Raw genomic sequence first — 6,424 nt, 5'->3', positions numbered from 1 at the left:
CTGCAGACAGAGGCCTCAGCCTCCTGATTTACTGCTGAGCCGCTGGACATGAGCTGCAGCGCTCCAACACTGACTACAGGCCAGGAGGAGGCGGAACCTTTTCATCCACTGACCACAGCAGCTGCTGGTACCCACAAGCCAGCAGCCAATCAGCAGCCGACTTCAAGTTTAGAACAGGGTGAGACTCCAAATGATGGTCGGATACCCTGTGATAGGACGAATCAGCGCGACGTCACAACAACAAATCCCAGAGAAATGCAGAAGCCGGCAGCGGTTATTAGTATGAGTTGTGCCAAACAAACGTTAATATCTCAAAAACTATACATCACATTGCTTATATTTGGACATTCTGAGTGAGAGCAGAAGTAGCTCAAGAGTTTGATGTATAATATATGCATGTCGTGGTAAAGTTGTGTGAACTGTCTCAGGCTATGTGGTACGTCTAAGTCTAAGGCTATGTGGTACTGTACGTCTTAAGCTTAATTTATACTTATTAGAAAGTGTCGCTCAGCACATGGTCGCAGACGAAAAAGAAAGTGTCGCTTATGGTGTTGCATTTATACTTCAGTGAACGTTCGCCTCGGTTCAACAGTCACGTGACACTCGAACGCTATAAGTGCAGACAGCCAAGAGAAGAGAGGGAACGCACAGTGAAACCACCTCGGAGGCAAGATGTAACTTACTTGGCTGCAGCCGCATATAAACGACACACAACCACACAACTCACCTCCTCTCTCTCTGGAAAATTGGTCACGATGTTCTTTGTGATTTTCACGAAGTCATACATCAAGGACAGGCTGATAAAAATAGCGGGGACACGTTCTTTCATTTCAATCGAGCGAAAACCAAAACAAGGAAGGAAGTCAAGTGCGTGCCGTCTATATAGCCAATCAGATTTGCTATGACGTAGTCAGCGACACTAGACATTTCACCAGGTAGCAGACACTGCTCGCCGACACTTGAAAGTGTCGACTCAAGTCCTCATTTCTGTCGGCGACCGTTTCAAAAGTGTCGGCAGACCAAGCATCAATTGGGCTTAAGTCTAACTGTGGTACGTCTAAGTCTAAGGCTATGTGGTAAACCCTAAACGTTTCCTTCACTTTGTGGAAACGTCGAGAGGTCAGGGTGCGCTCGTACCCTTTGGGGTCGAGTAGGTCTCGGACCTTCTCGTTGTAGATCTCCATGTAGGAAACCTCTACCGTGAAGCTCTCCTCCTCCCGCTGCTCCAGCACCGTGCGCTCAAACAGAGCACTGCACAGCCGCGGGATCAGGCCCGGCTGGTCCACTGAGCCCATCATGGTGTACGACTTCCCCGAACCTGTCTCACACACACACACAGAGACACACACAGACACACACACACACACACAGACACACAGACAGACACACACACATACACACACACACACACACACACGAAAAGAATGTCCTTAAGTAGACAGTTTTGGTAAACAGAGAATGACACTTAATTTAACCGTCATTCAACCAGGAATGACATGGATTTATTTGACGTGAAGAATATATTTTGCAGAGAGAGCAGCATCTAACACAGTACATAATGAAGAGCATAATTAACCAGATTAATATGAGGGATCAGCCAATCAGCATTTTGGTAAACAAACCGCGTCACTGGGTGGAAACGAGTAACTTCATCATGGGACCGTATGGATCCAGCCTTGAGTGTCTCACTCTATCCGGCTGTGCCGTTTACAAAATTCACTTTTCATTTTAAAAACGGCGACAGTTCCCACAAGTATCAGTCTCTTGAGCTACTTCTGCTCTTACTCAGAATGTTAAAATATAAGCGATGTGATGTATAGTTATAATATAGTGATATTAACGTTTGTTTGGCACAACTCATATTAATAACTGCTGCGGGGTTCTGCATTTCTGGGTGGTTGTGATGTCACGCTGATCCCTCGCATAGACAGGCAAAGTGACCGCCTACTTCCTGCTTCAGCACTGTACCAGAGATTTTCATCCGCCATTTATTTTCCCATAGACATTTCGTAAAATGCTTATAAAAAATAGTTTTACTTCGTCAAACCAAATGGTTCAGCTATATTTAGAATCGGGAGAGACCATAGAACATTTCACTCCGAACAAAACTTAAAAAAACTTAAAATCAAAAGAATATTTTCATGGTCCAATTGAAACCCCCTTTACGACCTGCTGGCTGGACAACGGAGCGGTTTCAGTCAGAGGCTTCGTCAGCTCCCCTGCAGCAAGGAGCGTTATGCTTCCCACACACTAGAGGATAAAAGGCCCGATTTAATGCCCGATTCCCCTCGGGGGGGGGGGCGTGGCCCGATTCGAGGCTAGTCTCAACCGATTTTTTGTCAAAATAATTGTCAAGTGTCTGGTGTCAATAAATTATTGATTGAATCGGAGCCTGCCCGATCTCGAATCGGGCATATCAAACATGTTTGATATTTACGATGGCTGTCTCCCGACGGAACCCGCAATAGCCAATGAGAGCGAGCAGACCGGGACGCGTCGACGTGTCATACCCGGATGTTAATGCAGCGCTCACAAACGAGCAACAGCAGTGCCATGTAGCTCCTCTCTCCCCAGCATCCTCACAGCTTAAAACAGGGTGGACAGCGGCGGAGGGCTCTCCAAACATGTGCCGAGCGGAGTGGTTTGTTTGCTTCAAGCGAGCGGATATGTAAGGGTTAATGTACGACGAGGTGTACATTATCACTTTTTAAGGGACGACGCGAGAGGCGTGAACCGTCCGAGGCGAAGCCGAGGATGGTTGCCTCCGCGAAGTCCCTTAAAAAGTGATAATGTACACCTCGAAGTGCATTAACCCGCTTATACCATGGTCACTTGCCAACAAAACAATAAGACCAGTCATTTATATTTCCATGTGTAATAAATAAAGCAATCTAAATGGCTAAATGTCTGTTATTCATACTGTAAATCAGTCTTCCACGAAATAAAATAGTCCCTCCCACTATTCCACCACCCTCCGTTTTAAAGCCGACTCAAACGTTAACTTTATCACAGGAATGCGGGTTTAACGATGTTTTGCGTTCTACATTAAATGAAGACATTACCGTTTGGCAGCTTGCTTTATTTTGTATGATAGTGTAACGGACTGAGTTATGGGATAACTGCTATGGTTAAGTCTGACACGTTAATGCAATGTTCTGTGCATGCACTTTATTACGAGTTTTGGAGGGACTTGAACGTTACGGGGATTAACGGTAAACTAGAGGCTGAGAGGCCTGTCAGTCATGTTAGCACCTATGAGAGCGGGTCGCGGGAAGAAGCCCGCCGGGGATTGGCTAAGAGAGAGAGGGAGGGATTGTTTTGGGGGTGCTGAATGAGGAAGGAGAGAGTGCCAGAGAGAGTTGAAGGAGACGGGTGTGTGTTCTTGGAGAGAGACTGATATATTGCTCGGGTTTGTTTTGGCGTGGGCTACGGCCAACAGTAGTTCCCCTCTGTGTTTTATGGAATAAAGTGCGGTAACTATATCCGGACTCCGCCTGGTTTATCACAACGCTACAATAGATACGTATTGGCCAAGTATATTAACATTTAAGAGCGATCGAGTTTCAGGAAGTAACACAGAGCAGCGGGGGCTGTATGTGGTGACATGCAGAGAGAACTCTCTGCGTTAACGTCTGCGGGTCTTATAAGACGTAAATGGCGCGAGGCAGGAGTAGAGTGAAAACTATCTGCTTTCAGTATGTTGGAGTCCAGGTATGTTTTGTACAAGGACGTCTCTCAGTGTGTTGCTGTTAACTGCCCATTGCGTTGTTTTCTTTTTGTTGATCTCGTCTTTTTCCTCTTTGACTTGATTTGTGCATAGCGGGTGGACCCCTTGATTTGTATCAGTGATAAGAGGCAGCGCGCGCTCTCCCAGAGCGCCTGGCTGCTGGTTGCTGCAAGTTGTAAACAGGAGGTTTGACAGTTGACAGCTGAGAGCCCGGTTTCTGTCAGCTGACCAGAACAGAGCCGGCTTCTCTCAGGAGAGGGAATCTCCGAAACGAAAATTCTCTCTCTCTCTCTCTCTCTCTCTCTCTCTCTCTCTCTCTCTCTCTCTCTCTCTCTCTCTCTCTCTCTCTCTCTCTCTCTCTCTCTCTCTCTCTCTCTCTCTCTCTCTCTCTCTCTGTGTCAAAGGCCGGGCTCGTGCACGAGCGAGGGAAATATCCTCTTTGTCGCCGAGAAGAGCCTGGTGACGCGAGGTTAAAAATCTCCGAAACGAAAATCAAAATAGTAAATAAGAGTTATTTTTGATAAACTGAGCACACAGGGGTGATTTAAATACTTACTTTGACCGAGTCAATTTTTTTCTCAACATCCAAAATTGTCATATTAACCCTTAACAGGGGTATAGAGCTCAAACTGCTCTCCTGATAACACTGATGAAACTATGGCGCATTGATATGAACGGTGAACAGACCATTTAGCTAGGTGTCCATTATCACTGTACAATATCACTTTTTAATGGACACCTTGCAGCCAATCAGAATCGAGTATTCACTCAGACCATGGTATAAGCTGTAATATGAGCTCTCAGGACGTTGTTTTAGCTCATTTTGCGAGGGTGTCTGCCTGCTTGAAGTGGACCCGCCGCTCGGTGCATGTTTAGAGAGCTATCTGCTGTTGTCTGTGGGGAAAAATTGCGGTTTTGTGGGATATAAACAGCCTACAGTCTAGTTGCTGGAATCGCTTTGAGTCTGTACTTCAAACGGCTGGTGTGTGGTCTCGCAGTCTGGCCGAATCGTCTACTCTAGTGTGTGTGTTCAGGCGATTTTAATGTTAAAATCTGATGAAATTGTCCTTATGTTTGTGGTCTCTCATGTTTTTAAAATCGGTTAAGATTTGAAAATCCTCTAGTGTGTAGGCAGCATTACAGGAGGTCTTTCGTACCCACCGCAATAACAATTTACAATAACTCCTGGACACGCAGAGAGCCCTACCGCCCCCTCCCCTCCCGCCCTCCTGAACATTGAATCCAATGCACTGTGCACATGCCCACATTGCACACTCACTATGTATAGTATGTATAGTCATATCAATCATTATATAAATAACAAACTGTACAGCTTTAGTTTATAGAAATGATAGAAATAGAAATAATAGTATTATTCAATACTATTTAGGAGTATTTAGTTGATTTGATTTAATTTACCTACAGTTTCTGGGAAACGTAAGATGTAAAGGCGGTGGAAGTAAAGTGGTATATATTGTATATTGTATATTTTCGCGTATTGGTTTGTTTCTTTTCTTATTGCAATATTTTAATACTGCTGTTTCTGCACCTTACCTACGGAAGTTGTGTAACTTTTTTATTTGTGTAACTTTTTTTATTGTTTAATTGTTTAATGTCATTGATGCTCTTGTCATTGATGCTCTTGTTGCTGTCATTGATGCTACTGCTGCTGTAACGCCAGAATTTCCCCTCGGGGATGAATAAAGTACTCTATCTATCTATCTCTCATGTTATATGGTCTCTCCTGTTTCTAAACATATCTGAACCGTTTGGTTTGACGAAGTAAAACTATTTTTATAAGCATTTTACAAAATGTCTATGGAAAAATAAATGGCGGATGAAAATCTCTGGTACAGTGCTGAAGCAGGAAGTAGGCGGTCACTTTGCCTCTCTATAGACCAAATCACCGTGACGTCACCATGTAAACAAATTTACTTCCGGGTACCACTTGGGGAAGGCGGCAGGTTTAAATGTGCGTGTTGTCAAATAAATGCTGTCAAACCCTCTCGTTGTTTTCGGCCGACTACTTTCAATTTAAATGGTTAAACGGTTGGTAAACATGCTTGTCCGACGTATCTAGCCTTTCTTCTGTGTTTGTTTTATGTAGTGTTAGCTAGCTAATAACGTTTGTTTGACTGTCAAACTCACAGTTTTTTTGCAGACTCGTAACCTCGCGTCACCAGGCTCTTCTCGGCGAGAGCAGACTCGTTAACGTTACAGACAGAGCTACTGACGCCACGTTAATTTAATTTAGCGTCAAGTCTACTCTGGTCTGGTCCAACAGGTAAATAAGCTAGTCTGGTCTCCACTAACGTTAGTGAAAGTGTTGTTATGAATGATATTAAACAACAACACAACACGGACGAACCATTTTTGTCTTCTTTGTCAGTTTGTGCCGTTCACCGCCATTATAATGTGTGGACCCAGGGGTACCCGGAAGTAAATGTAAACATCCCGCTGATTTGGTCTATAGGGTTCTTCATCCAATTCCATGACTACTTGATGACGTATAGCTCAAGTGATGTTCTAGACCAGAGTACAGAGGTGTTTCATGGTAGACTACCAGTTTGTCCATAGGCGAAGATACAGGCGTTGTAGCCCTGGAAGGCATTGCAGAGAAGACTTTCTCCAAGGCACTGGAACACCACCTCCTGACCTGAGAAACAAACATGTTTTTCATCATTGAAATATTTGTGT

This window comes from Poromitra crassiceps, assembly GCF_964638095.1.
Source record: "Poromitra crassiceps genome assembly, contig: HAP1_SCAFFOLD_77, whole genome shotgun sequence".
Classification (NCBI taxonomy): Eukaryota; Metazoa; Chordata; class Actinopteri; order Beryciformes; family Melamphaidae; genus Poromitra; species Poromitra crassiceps.
Note: the sequence above shows the minus strand (reverse complement) of the source record.